We start from the raw sequence: 15,708 nt of genomic DNA on the forward strand, positions 1-15,708 counted from the left end.
ACTTTGTCTCAACCTGTTTGCCTAAGTGACCCCTGAATGTAAGATGGAAATAATACTACTACTTAAGTATAAATTTGGTGTGATCATTAAATTACATAAAGAAAAATACTTAGAACAGGGACTAGAACTAATTTTTTATATTAACCATGTTTTGTTAACTAGACTTGAGCAACATGAAAATCTTTAAGTTTGTAAAACTATAAAAGCCAATGTGTGATTCATGACCCCAGTGGCCACAGTAATCATGGTAGTATGCAAGACTGAACTCTCTCTCACTGAGCTTCTGCGTGAACAAGCTAAGCAAAGCTCCCTGATAGCCAGCAGTGGATATATAGTCTGACATAAAAATCGAATTTTTATACCGTCAAACCACTAAGATGGTGGTTTGTTACTATAGCATTACCTCAGCTACATTGGCCCATAGGAAGTGAAATGTTATTTGAATAGAGTTAGTGCTAAAGTCTTATACAATAACCATGTATTGTACAGTTTGGAGAATTTCTAATACAATAGTGCTGCAAGAAGAGGCTGACTGAAAAACGTTTCATGAAAAAAATAGAAAAAATAAAATTTTGCTTGTGGGATCTTAAGAAGATTCAAGAATTGTGTAAGACTGATGAATCATAGGCCTGTACCCCTGAAATAAATAATACATTATATGTTAATTAAAAAAAGAAAATAAAAGAATCAAAGAAAACACTACAATATTATTTCAAAACAATAAGAAATGGTGAAGTGATTCATGAAAAAGGCAGAGATAGGTATAATTTTTTTAGGTAGAAGATGATTTGTATTTACAACATAGAACCATCACTAGCTTCATTAAGGGATTAAGAGATTAAAAGAAGCACACAAAAAAATAATTCTTCTAGGACAGGTACTTGGAAGATGCCCAGATTTTCAATGCTTAACTCTCAAAGACAAAAAACTGTATTAGAGAAAATAGTAAGTGAAAATACAAATATGTGTTTTATTGTTCCATACAGTTGTATTTTTATTTCTTGTTTTAATCAAATTTTCAAATTCAGCATTCTGTACCAGTTGTGCCAGTTACTAAAATAAACACAAAATCAGAAACAAAGTTTTAGATGACATATAAGGAACAGTAAATTTTTGTTACCATTTTGTTCTTAACTTTCTACCATTCCATGATTGCATTTCCTTACTGTGAAATCACAAACATGTAATTTGTGTTAATAAACATGCAATTTGTGTTAAATTTGTGTTAACTTGTGTTAAAGATGCATTCATTTATATCTCAACTGATAAATACCTATAGTGATAGAAAGTTTGTATTGCCCATATTTTTCAATACAGATCAATAATCATTTTTTTCAATAAATAAAACTGGAAAAAGATTATATTCCAGTTTTCAGTACAATTGACCACTAATTATGGCACAGTATGGAAATAGAAAACACACAATCTCTTTTCTCAAAGAATTTATAGCAAACTAGGATATACACAATACTTACACAAATATTAACATTAAAGCCACTTAGGGAATAGAACAATGATTAATTAATAGTAGTTAACTGCAAAGGGAAAAGTGCATAAATAAACAATCATAGTTAATTGGATAAAGCTGAGAAATATTCTCAGAAAAGGATTTTGGTTGAATCTTAAAATTTTGTTGTTGTTTTAAATTATATTTTATACATACAAACAGAGTGAAAGAATGAGAGACAGGAATATCAGGAGACTCTGAAAGGCATATGCATATAATAGAGGAATCTATTCTGTCTTCTCTCTTCAGCATCTCTTAACAATTATACACAATACTTTTTTCCATATTATATTGACTCTTGGTTTTCATCTTACTGGGTTCTAAAATTTAAGGTCATGGGCTTTTCATAAAAGCCATACAGTAGTTGAACTAAAGCAGCTGATGAAACAGATTGGAGAGACCATTTTGACTACCACAGACCAAAACAGACTAGTGTGGCACTGTTCCAAAATAAGAAACAAACTGAAACCAAATACTTGGAAGACATATGTATAGAGAATTTAACATGAGCCATTAAGGTCTCTTGTCCATTTTGAATTCATGGACGAATTATTAGAAGATTACTTCTTTTTCTGTTATGTACAAATGGTTCCCCAAATGGAAAAAAACTATCCAGAAGGGAACTGATATTCTAAAATAGCTGGTATGGCAATCAAAGTTATTTTTTACCTGCTTAAAGAGTCTGCATTTGGAATGGGGAAAGACTGTAAATTTCCTTAAAATTTTCCTTAAAATTTTTAGCTTAGTAGAAAATAGAATAGGAAGTATAACAACAAAAACAGCATTCTTAGACAAGTCTATAATCTTTCTCAATATTTTATAACAGCATTGGTATTTGCAGAATGCTGAATTTGCTTAGCAGTAATTTAAGTCTCAAAAGGAATAAAAAATGCTTTGCAAATTTTTTTTTTTTTTAAAGATTTTATTTATTTATTTGACAGAGAGAGATCACAAGTAGGCAGAGAGGCAGGCAGAGAGAGAATGAGAGGGAAGCAGGCTCCTCGTGGAGCAGAGAGCCCGATGCGGGACTCGATCCCAGGACCCTGAGATCATGACCTGAGCCGAAGGCAGCGGCTTAAACCACTGAGCCACCCAGGCGCCCAAAAAATGCTTTGCAAATTTAAATGCATTTATTCAGGGACCCCTAGAACCACCACAAAAGTAGCTGTCAGATTTCGCCCCAAGATCATTACAAATCAAAGTGCAAAATAATTTTAAAAGATAGTTAAAAGATGGATAAAAACACTAAAAGTAATAGTTGCCGTGTAGAGAAGTTAAGTAGTCAAAACACAGCCATCTGAGAATCAGTAATTTGAACAGGGCTCTGGGATGGAAATTCTTGTACTTCTAAGTGTGAAATATGTTACATTTTGTGTGCTTAATGGATGAGGTTTTTTAACTTCAGTTGAAGCTTTCTGCTTATTTTAACTCCTTTGACACAGATAAAACAGAATGGCAAATAAAAATACATTATATGTTTATTAAAAAAAAAAAATTTGGAAGGGGAGGCGAACCATAAGAGACTATGGACTCTGAAAAACAACCTGAGGGTTTTGAAGGGTCAGGGGTGGGAGGTTGGGGGACCAGGTGGTGGGTAATGGGGAGGGCACGTTTTGCATGGAGCACTGGGTGTTGTGCAAAAAGAATGAATACTGTTACGCTGAAAAAATAAATAAAATGGAAAAAAAAAAAGCTAATTGTGTACTATACCGTAGAGATGAAAAGAATACATATTTCACAAAAAGTTTGGTTACAATCTATGTTATGTTATGGAAGCCAGTTGGATGACAACTATTTTATCACTTACTTGTTCATCCATCCATCCATCCCTCCATGGGTTTGACTTTATTATCCATCCCTCCATGGGTTTGATATTATTAGGATATTTCTGATGTCTAAATTAGGTGGGATAGGAAGGAATGTAGTGGTGAAAGTGGATATGGTTTCACTCTGGTTTTAAGGATCTTAGGTAGTTTAGAAAGAAACTATAGGAAGTATTTCAGATGGTAGGATGAATTTCATACAATACAAATTATCCAAGATTCTGCTTGGAGATGGTCAGGGAATGTTATGAGGGACATGAGATTATTAGATATTAGTTTGATCTCTGTTATATCCTCAATACTGACACTTCCAGGAAAACCGCATCTATTTAATCAGAAAGATACATATCTACCTATTTATTACTACTGCAAGAAAAACTTCTAACTTCCTGAATAGTTTGTTGTTTCATTAAAGTTTAATATAAACACACAGAACATAAAAAGCAGCTGCTGGATAGTAGTAAAACATCCCTGGGAGAACTCAGAGAGCAACAGTGAGTAGAGTTAGAAGTAACAGACTAGAAATTCAGAGGTGACACTAGAAAGCCTAGATTTCACTCCCTGATAAATTTATCTTAAGCAAAGTAACTATATAAAGTTAAATGTTGGGTAGCCACATTCTGCGAGCTTGCGACTGAAAAAGATGCATGAAATTAATAGCCCTGAAAACATCTGGCTCCATTGTTCTCTCATGAAAAACTATGCTTATAAATTTAGCATATAAGTATGTTCTTTTAATAGTTTAAGACTTTGAAGACTATTTCTTAGGGATTCTTTATCCTTTCCAAATTGTTACTGCTGTTGCATCCTATTGGACTCTAGATGATATGCTTAGGTCTTTTAGGTTTTCATATACTTTTTAAAAAGATTGTATTTATTTGACAGAGAGAGATCACAAATAGGTAGAGAGGCTTTTCTATATTCAAACTCAATAAACTTTTCAACAGCGAAAATTAATTCTATTCAGCGAAAATCAATTCTCTTCTATTAAAATATGTCTTCTGTGATTCATTTCATCAACACTGTCTTCTGTAGAATTTCTGTACTTACATGTAGAGCCAACTGGATCTATGTTCTAAGTCTCTTTTTTGCTTTTTTGCTTTTTTGCTTTAGCATTTTCATCCTTTTCTATTGTTGTTTGTGTTGAGAGAATTCTTGATTTTTGTCATCTAATACAAAAAGGATAAAAAATTGGGGCACCTGGGTGGCTCAGTTACTTAAGCCTCTGCCTTCAGCTCAGGTCATGACCTCAAGGTCCTGGGGTGGAGCTCCCCATCCCCATGGAGCCCTCTGCTCAGTGGGGAGCCTGCTTCCTCCTCTCTCACTGCCTGCCTCTCTGCCTACTTGTGATTTCTCTGTCAAATAAATGAATAAAATCTTTAAAAAAAAGATAAAAATTTAAACTGAAATTTCCTTTGATGTTCACAGCTTTGAGATCCAGAAAATTTATAAACTGCAATTTAATGACAATATATAGTTTCAAGCACTTTAAAGGGTAAAAAAACTCTAAACCACATATTATATTCTTTGAAAAAGCACTTATAGAAGATGGTTGTGCTTTTTAAAAAAATTATTACTGAAGTATAGTTGACATTCAGTGTTATATTAGTTTTAAGTATACAACTCAGTGATTTGACAATTCTATATATCATGCAACGATTACCATAAGGGTAGTTAACCATCTGTCACCATACAACATTATTACAATATTAATGAATATGTTCCCTATACTCTGCTTTTCAACCTCATGACTTATTTATTTTATAACTGGAAGTTTGTTCCCCTTTATCCTCTTCATCTATTTTGCCAATCCTTCTTCCCACCTCCCACTGGGCAACCACATTTTTTCTCTATATTTTTGAGCCCGTTTCTGTCTTTTTGTGTTTCTTAGCTTTCACACATAAATGCAATCATACAGTATGTCTTTCTTTGTCACTTTTACTTTAATTAGCATAATACCACCTAGGTCTATCCATACTGTTGCAAATGGCAAAAATCTCAACTTTTCTGAGCCAAGGCAGACGCTTAGCTGACTGAGGTACCCAGGTGCCCAAGGGTTCCCTTTTCTATACACCTCACCAACACTTGTTATTTCTTCTTTTTGATACTAGCTATTCTGACTAGTGTGAGCTGGTATCTCACTGTAGTTTTGATCTGTATTTCCTTGACAATTAGTAATGTTGAGCATCTTTTCATATGCTGGCCATCTGTATGTCTTCTTTGGAAAAATGTCTATTAAGGTTATTTGCCTATTTTGTCATTGGATTATTTCAGTTTTTTTAGTGTTGAGTTTTATGATCTCTTTTTATGTTTTGGATATTAACCCCTTACCAGATGCATGCTTTGAAAATATCTTTTCATATTCAACATGCTGCCTTTTCATTTTGTTTATAGTTTCCTCTACTGTACAAAAGCCTTTTATTTTGGTATAGTCCCAATAGGTTATTTTTGTATTTTTTTTCCTTTGCCTGAAGAGACATATCCACAAAAATGTGGATGTCCAAGAGATTGCTGCCTATGTTTTCTTTATGAAGCTTTATGGTTTCAAGTCTCACATTTAGGTCCTTAATTCATTTGGAGCTTATTTTTGTGTATAGTGTGAGAAAGTGGTAGAGTTTCATTCTTTTGCATGTAGCTGCCCAGCTTTCCCAGCACCATTTATTGAAGAAATGGTCTTTTCCCCATTATTTTTTCTTGTCTCCTCTGTCATAGATTAACTGACCATTTATTTATTTATAATTTAAATTCAACTAACTTACATATAGTATATTATTAGCCTTAGAGGTAGAGTTCAGTGATTCATCAATATAATATACCCAATGTTCATTATATCATGTGCCCTCCTTAATGTCCATCACCCAGTTACCCCAATCCCCTATACTACTCCCCTCCAGCAACCCTCAGTTTCCTTCCTATGATTAAGAGTCTCTTATGGTTTGTCTTCCTCTCTGATTTTTGTCTTATTTTATTTTTTCCTCCATTTCCCTATGATCCTCTGTTTTCTTTCTTAAATTCCACATATGAGTGAGATCATCATATGATAACTGTTTCTCTCTGACTGATTTCGCTTAGCATTAATACCCTCTAGTTTCATCTACATCATTGCAAATGGCAAGATTTCATTGTTTTGATGGCTGGGTAGTATTCCATTGTGTATATATACCACATCTTCTTTATCTATTTATCTGTCGATGGACATCTCAGTCTTTCCATAGTTTGGTTAATTGACCATTTAAGCATGGATTTATTTCTGGGCTCTCTATCCTGTTCTATTGGTCTATGTTTATTTTTATGCCAGTACCATACTATTTCAACCACTTTACCTTTGTATTATATCTTGAAACCTGGGGTTATGATACCTCCGGCTTTGTTATTTTTCAAGAATGCTTTGGCTATTAGGGGTCTTTTGTAGTTCCATACAAATTTTAGGATTATTTGTTCTAGTTAATAATTTGTTTTAATTAATCTTGTTTTCATATCCTGTTAGTATCTCTGAATCTATTTTGGAATGTTATGTGTGTTCTTGGGATGTAAATCCCAGAAGGAAATTTATACTCCTAATTTTGACCACAGGATGCTGGTGAAGCTTTAAGCAAATTCACCTCTACTTTGTCAGTCAGTACTGTAGGCCCTTTGGTTCATCAGGTCACCAAGAGAAAGGTGTACTGAATCTTCTTTAGTTGAGTGTATATGAGCTATTCTCATCCCATAGTAACAGCAAGGATAAGAAAACATTTTAGCATTGTCACTGACTCAAGGTTCAATATGGTCTCTTTCATTTTATGAATGTTTTCCCTTGCTGCCTGATTAATAAACTGAACATATTTCTGTCTTGATTATTCATCCTGATGTACTTCTCTTTCTGTTTCTCCTTCTCTTTCTTTTTTTCCCTTTCTTTTAATTCTTCATACTCTCTACACTTATGAGAAAACTGGAAGTGCATGTGTAAAATTTGCATGGGTTGGATTTTCCTTATAAAGGAAACAGGAATTATGAAAGAAGTTATGATGAGAAAAAGTGAGTACTGCATTAGATATTGCAAAGGGAATTTACTCCCTCTTCTTATGAACTAAAGTTCAAATTACAAAAAACGAGAGTGCTTAAATTACTACATCTTATAAAATAATGCTGTAACCTTATAAAGATAAAAAAGAATAAAGACTAAGACAGCTGTCAAGTACAGCCTAGAATAAATATACTTTGCATTATACTAGTTGCTACTAAAACAAAAAGACACATTGCTTACCACAAATAAAATGAAAAAAGATACTTTAAATTCTGGATGTTGTTCAACTTCCAAGACAAATACTGGTTGGAATACTAGATTCTCATTCTGTATTTCTATTTTTCAGCTTCTAGTATCTTTAAGGGCAAAACTTTAAAACTATAATGGTTTGCTTATTATTACTGTTTCTGCAGTTGTTATTTTGTTTAATGCCTTTACTTGACTAGGGTAACAGTCCTTATTATACCCTCAGATACTTAAGAGTTTTACTTGAATTCCATTTTACTTAGACTATACTCAGTGGATGCTATATATCCCTTCTGTACCTAACTACCTTTACAGAGAAGACGAAAGGATCACCTTCCTATAAAATTTCATGGTGAGGTAAAAGGTTCTATAAAAATACATTTCAACAGAATCCTGACAGGATGTTTAAAATAGAGGCCATTTTTTTTTTTCTCCTCTGCATGGTACCTATATAATATCTTGTTATGGCTATCCTAGATTTTTGAGAAAATTTATTTTATTCTTGAAAAGACAAATGTAATATAAATTGTTTTATAAATGTAATTTACAAGTTGGAAACAAAACTTCAAATATAACAATATGTCACAATTTTTCCCTCACTATTAAAATAACTTTATTTGCTTTATTAAAGGAGAAATAAAAGGGGCGCCAGGGTGGCTTAGTGGGTTAAAGCCTCTGCTTTCAGCTCAGGTCATGATCCCAGGGTCTGGGGATCAAGCCCCACATCAGGCTCTCTGCTCAGTGGGAGTCTGCTTCCCCCTCTCTCTCTGCCTGCCTCTCTGCCTACTTGTTATCTCTGTCAAATAAATAAATAAAATCTTTAAAGGAGAAATAAAAGCTTTAAAAATTCAATAAGAAATATTAGTTCAAGATGGTGGTCTGAAAATTACACTTAAGGCCGTTTCCTTCCTAAAATACTTCTGAAATTACAGTAAACAGTTACAGAATAGAATGGGGAATAAATTCAGAAAAAACTTTGAGAATACTGTAAAATTACCTTGTCTTGTCACGCTGCTATAACAAAAATACCACAGACAGAGTAGCTTATAAACAACAAACTATTTCTCACTTCTGGAGGCTGGGAAATCCAAGATCATGTCACCAACAGATTCATTCTAATGGAGATTCCCTGTTATTGTCCCCCTGTAACTTCACATGATGGAAGGGACAAGGGATCTCTCTAGATCTCTTTTATAGGGACACTAATTCCATTTATAAGGTCCTAGCCCTAATATCCTAATGACTTCCCAAAGGCCTCATTTCCTAACACAATCACTTTGGGGTTAGGTGTCAACATATTACTTTGGTGGGGAGACACAGTCATTCATACCATACCACACCGAACAAGGTTTTAAAACAAATCTCTATATAATATAAAGTAGATGAGGATGAGGAAACAAAGTGGAGAAAACTGCAAAAACAATATAGGCACAGAAAAATCTCCAATAGGCGTAAAATCCATTCTGCTCAGTGAACCCAAGTATGTTTAGAGTTACCAGGCACAGAATATTGTGTTCTACAGATTGGCTGGTGGAGTGTGATTTTCTCATTAAAAATACAGTGGATATTCTTTTTAAAAAGGTGAAGATCCACTAGGGAATAGAAGAGGCTCTAAGTATAAAGTTCAGTACCTCAGAATAAATCTTGTCTAATTTGGCTTTAGAGGAGGTGACAGCCTATTGCAACATCTCCATTTATGTGCCTTTTCTGAAATATATACGAATGGCTTCAATGTAGGTCTCACATTCTAAGAAGACTGAGCAAATCGAACAGATGACAGTGAAAAAGGAACAATAAGGTGCTATACACAACTGATAAATTATTGAGCACCACATTTGAAACTAATGATGTACTATATGTTGGCTAATTGAATTTAAATTAAAAAAGAAAAAGGAGAAATTATTTTGAAAATATAATAAAATCTCTTTAAAATTCTAAGGGTACCTGCATGTCTCAGCTGGTTAAGTGCCTGCCTTGAGCTCAGGTCATAACACCAGGGTCCTGGGATTGAGCCCCACATTAGGCTTCCTGCTCAGCAGACAGCCTGCTTCTTCTTCTCCCTTGGCTGCTCCCCCAGGTTGTGTTCGCTCGCTCTCTGTCAACTAAGTAAATAAAATCTTAAAAAAACTTTAAAATTCTTATCAAAATTTTTAGATTAGAGAAGATAGCACACCTTATTTTATTTTTTAGCGCTTAATTTATTTTAAAAAGAAATGAGTGTATATTCTATTGAAAAAAATGGGGGGGTTGCTGGGGGGAGGTGGGATTGGGAGAGGGGGAGGGGGCTATGGACATTGGGGAGGGTAAGTGCTATCGTGAGTGCTGTGAAGTGTGTAAACCTGGCGATTCACAGACCTGTACCCCTGGGGATAAAAATACATTATATGTTTATTAAAAAAAAAAAAATTTGGAAGGGGAGGCGAATCATAAGAGACTATGGACTCTGAAAAACAACCTGAGGGTTTTGAAGGGTCAGGGGTGGGAGGTTGGGGGAACAGGTGGTGGGTAATGGGTAGGGCATGTTTTGCATGGAGCACTGGGTGTTGTGCAAAAAGAATGAATACTGTTACGCTGAAAAAATAAATAAAATGGAAAAACAAATAAAAAAAAAAGGGAACTCACCCTTTTTCTTTTCTTATATTTATCCCAACATAAAGTTTAGTTTTGAAGTTTAATATCAGTGCATTCTTTTTCTCAGCTATACTGACATTTTTATAGTATATATGGTAGCTCTGTATCAGAGTTAAAATAAAAGTTGGGGCTTTGGGTCTTTTTTTTTTTTCTGAATTTTTATTTAAATTTTAGTTAGTTAACATACAATTCAATGTTGGTTTCCAGAGTAGAATTCAGTGATTCATCATTTATATACAACACCCTGTGCTCATCATATCAAGTGCTCTTCAATACCCATAACCCATCTAGCCCATCCCCCACACAGCTCTATCACCCCTCAGTTTATTCTCTATATTAAGAGTGATAGCACACCCTGGGGTACCTGGTGGCTCAGTTGGTTAATTAACTGCCTTTGGCTCAGGTCATGAACCCAGGATGCTGGGATTGAGCCCCCCATCAGGTTCCCTGCTCAGTGGTGGTGGTGGTTGGTGGGGGGAGGATCTGCTTCTTCTTCTTCTATTGGAAAAAAAAGTGGTAACACAACCTTAAAGCAAGATCAAATTGTTATTCAAAGGCTCAAAGGCAAAAACAAAACAAAATACATCAGTGAAAAGAAGAATTTCTTGAAATCAGAAATATTTTAGTAAGACATCTGGCTTCTGCTCTGGGATAGACAACTAAAAGGATTGTCACTCTCACCCCTATAAAGTAAGAGAGACAGATTAATTTTAAAATTCATGACTGTTTTCAAAGTCAAGAACGGAGAGCTGAGATTGCAGAGCAAAGAACTGGTCTTAGAGCCAAAGAAAGACAGGCACCTGCTGGGAGAGAGGAGGTGAGATTACATATTTATCTAGGGAAAGATATATCAGACATCTTTAAGAAGAATTTAGCCAGAAGAGTTAATGAGCTGATTTCAGCCAAATGTAGTGTGTTTGGCTGTATAAAGTCCCTGGAAGATTAAAGAATTTATAAATACCCTTTCGTATTAGGCTAAGTGAATGAAATTAGACTTCAAATATTACATATGGTATGATTCTATTACCTGTGGTATTCTGGAAAAGGCAAACTATAAGGTTGTAAAATCACTTGGTGTTATGCACTGGGACTTGGGAGGGAGATGTTGATATGAAGAGACTATATTTGGGATGCTGGAACTGTTCTAGATGAAAGTAGTGGTGAATATACAACTCTGAATTTGTCAAAACCCATGGAATTGTATTTTTAATATACATAAATTAAATAAAAATATGGATGGTAAGATAGATGAGGTGACAAAATAACTGAATTACAACTGAGTCACATAACCATATTGATGGTAATGGGGGAAAAAAGAAACTATTCTAAATAACCGTGGACACCAGTGTTTTGCCTGGATATTATATGGGTAAACATATATAAAGAAATGTATCCAGTATTCCATTCTGGTTGATAAATGTGGTTTTCCTTGGGATATGACTTAGCAAATACAAAAATACTTTACTTTTAAATAGGGCTTAACAAATAAATAGTTCATATATAATGAAAGCAAGGTTTATCACTATTGGAGAAAAAGATATAAACAACTAAATGAGAAATACTAAAACAAACCTTGTACTGTGGCCAGAAGTATTGGTACAGACATATGATAGAAGACAGATGACAGATTACATACATATACATGCACACATAATTATAGATGTGTGTATATGCAGGAACTGGTAAATACGTATTCCTGTATCTGCATTGAGAGGGTCTAGAAGCAGCAGCAATAAGCATAGATCTTAGTTTCTAAATACAATTTTCCAATAAAAAGATTCAGGGCGCCTTGGAGAATTTGTTGACTTTGGGGCTGTGGCAAGAAAAATACAAGATGAGCCTACAGGATCTACTGCTATCAGAGACCAAAGTTACATAATAAAAAATAGATGGGGGCATGTTAAAAGAATACAGGAGCCAACTTGAAAGAGCTCCCAATGGACAAAGCGAGGACAATGAGTAAAAAAATAAGGGATGGTAGAATAGGATTATAACCTCTAAGTAAAATAAATACCTAGGAGTTCATGTAGCTATAAATAAATAACTGAACAAATAAATGGGAGGAAAGGATATCACTTCCTCATAGAAGAAAGGAAGCAGGAGGAGTAAGGAATATAGAAGATCCTCACTAGAAAACTACAGTTACAACTGGTGCAGGCAAGACTGAATACATGATAAAAGTAATGAATGTTTAAGCACAGAGGTTATATTCATATTTTCAAAATATCTTCCCCAAATTATTAAGTAATTACAAAAGGAATTGTGATTATACAATGTAGAAATCTGATAGACACACCCCTCACCAAGGTAATGTAGTATCTGTAATACTTACCAATATAACGTAGACCCAAATAGGGTACACTGGAAAAGGACTATCAATTCTGTGGTACCCTTTCTCAAAATGTATGACCTCAATATACTCATGAACAAATTCCAAGCAAAGATTGAGGGACACTGCACAAATACTGTTCAAGGTCTTGAAATAAAAGAATGAGGTACATTGAAAGATTTGAGAATAAGGAGATATCACATGTAAATGCAGGATGAGATCCTGAATTGGATCCTGTAACAGAAGTCTATTAGTGGGAGGAAAAAAAAGACAAAATTTTAAAAATGCCACTGTTTAATTAATATCGCTGTCCAAAATTAGTTTTGATAATGTTCCTCTATTATGTAAGATAAATACTCAAGGGAAAACTGGGTGAAAGACATAGTGAAACTGTCTGTATTATTTTTGCAATTATCCTCTAAGTTAAAACTGTGAGACTAATTTTTTAAAAATTTTCAAGTTTTGTAGGGTAACACTGAGAAAATTTTCTTAAACCAACAGCAAAAATCAATGGTATGAAATTTATCACAGAAAACTGATAGATATAAATATCAATCCAAGTAAGTCCAATTATCAGAAACAGTAAAAACAGAGAATAATAAGGGAAATATTAGGTACAGATGTTCAGAAGTCAAATAATGTGAACCATTAGCTTAAATGTATCCACTAAATGATTCACAAAATAAATGCTCAAATACCTTTTCCTAAACATAGGCAACAGATTTTCAAATCACATGGGTAAAGAGATTACATAAGCTTTAAAAAGTAAAAGTACAAAAAAATTACAACAGCAAAAATAGACAATGCCAGATTCTCATTGAAAATATTGCACAGTATGCAATAAAAGACACATTTCCCTAGAATTTTGACAGAAATGGACTTTGAATCCAGAATTATATAACTAGAAAAATAAAAACCAAAAGGCAAAGATTTTTCTAGACTTATAAGGCCTCAGAGTATCTATGGTCATTATCTGTCACTTTCAGAAAGATATCACTTGAGCATATGCAAAGCAGAATGAAAAAGGAATCAAAATGAAGACTGAATAGGAATTCACACTGAAAAACATTCGAGGGACAAATAGGCAAGCCCTTTAGAAAGCAGTCAGTATTACACAGAACATTAACAAAGTACTATGATAAAGAATCTGTATGTCATCAATGTTGTAAGGGTATTTCATGCATCTTCTGCCAACTCTAAAGTATTTTAGACTCCAGAAAAATAAAAGCTGCATAAATATTACAATCCAAACTGAAGCAAAAATGAAAATATACCTTAAATTCTACCCTAAGAAAATGCAATGCATATATTTATTTATTTGAAAAGGGCAAGTAGAAACTTTTGGAGGTGATGGATATGTTTATCAGTATGTCACTGAACGTGGTAATGATTTGACAAGTGCATCCTTACCTTCAAACTAATAAAGCTGTATACGTGGAACATGTACCACTTTTTTGTAATTCCATCAAACTTTAAGGAAGTGATTTAAAAAAAAAGAAAATGTTATGCATTTAACCTAAACCTTATCATTTTGTTAATTCTTTCAAAGAACCAGATCCTAGTTTTGTTGATCTGTCTACTGATTTTTGGTGTTTTTTTTTTTTCTTTAAATTTCTGTATCATTTACTTCTGCTCTAATCTTTATTATTTTCCTTCTGCTGGATTTAAGCTTTATTTGCTGTTCTTTTTTCAGCTTCTTTAGGTGTAAAGTTAGGTTGTCTTTAGACTTTTCTTGCTTCTTGAGGAAGGACTGTATTGCCATATATTTCCCTCTTATGACCATTTTTGCAGCATCCCAAAGATTTTGGACTGTCATGTTTTCATTTTCATTTGCTTCCAGGCATTATTTTTCTTCTTTAATTTTCTGGTTAACCCATTCATTCTTTAGTTGGATGTTCTTTAATTTCCATGTATTTGTGGTCTTCCAAAATTTTTCTTGTGGTTGACTTCAAGTTTCATAGAGTTGTGGGCTGAAAATATGCATATATGATCTCAATCTTTTTGTATACATTGAGGCCTGATTTATGACTAGTACATGATCTATTTTGGCAATGTTCCAGGTGCCCTCAAAAAGAATGTGTATCTGCTGCTTCAGGATGATATGTTCCGAATATATCTGTTAAGCCCATCTGGTCTAGCATGTCATTCAAAGCCATTGTTTCCTTGTTGATCTTCTGCTTACATGATCTGTCCATTGCTGTAAGTGGGGTGTTAAAGTCCCCTAGTATTATTGTATTATCAATCCACATCTTTTCAGTTTTTTATTAATTCATCTATACATCTGTCTGCTCCCAATTTGGGGGTATAAATATTTAAAATTATTAGATCTTCTTGTTGGACCTCTTTATGATGATATAATGCCCTTCTTCACCTCTTATTACAAATGTTAGCTTAAAATCTAGTTTAAGTATGGCTTTTCCAGCTTTCTTTTGATTTCCATTGGCATGATACATGGCTCTCCATTTCCTCACTTTCAATCTAGAGATGCATTTGGGTCTAAAATGAGTCTCTGATAAGCATATATTGATGGGTCTTGTTTCTTTATCCATCTTGATATTCTACTTATTTTGATTAGAGCATTTTGTCCACTTATTGAGTAATTATTGATAGATATGAATTTAGTGCTGTTTTATTACCTATAAAGTCACTGTTCCTATAAACTATGTTCCTTTCTATTCTTTGTTGCTTTTGGTCTTCCTTTCCCACTCAAAGGGTCCCATTTGTTATTTCTTGCACAGATGGTCTACAGGTCACAAATTCCTTTAGTTTGTCTTGGAAACACTCTCCTATTCTGACTGACAGCCTCCGTGGATAAAATGTTCCTGGTTGTCTATTTTTCCTATTTAGCACATTAAATATAGCATTCACCCTTCTTCTGGCATGCCAAGTTTCTGTGGATAGACAACCTTATGTGTTTACATAGTAGGTTAAAGACATTTTGTCCCTAGCTGCTTTCAGAATTCTCTCTTTATCTTTGTATTTTGCAAGTTTTACTATGCTATCTCTTGGTTTTGACCTGTTTTGTTTGAGGAGAATTCTCTATGTCTCTTGGACTTGAATACCTGTTTCCTTACCCAGGCTAGGGTAGTTCTCAGCTATAATTTGTTCAAATAAACTTTTCCTGCTCTTCTTCTGAGACTCTTGTGATATGGATATTACTGTGCTT

The sequence above is a fragment of the Meles meles genome, chromosome 3, assembly GCF_922984935.1.
Source record: "Meles meles chromosome 3, mMelMel3.1 paternal haplotype, whole genome shotgun sequence".
In the NCBI taxonomy this organism is placed as follows: Eukaryota; Metazoa; Chordata; class Mammalia; order Carnivora; family Mustelidae; genus Meles; species Meles meles.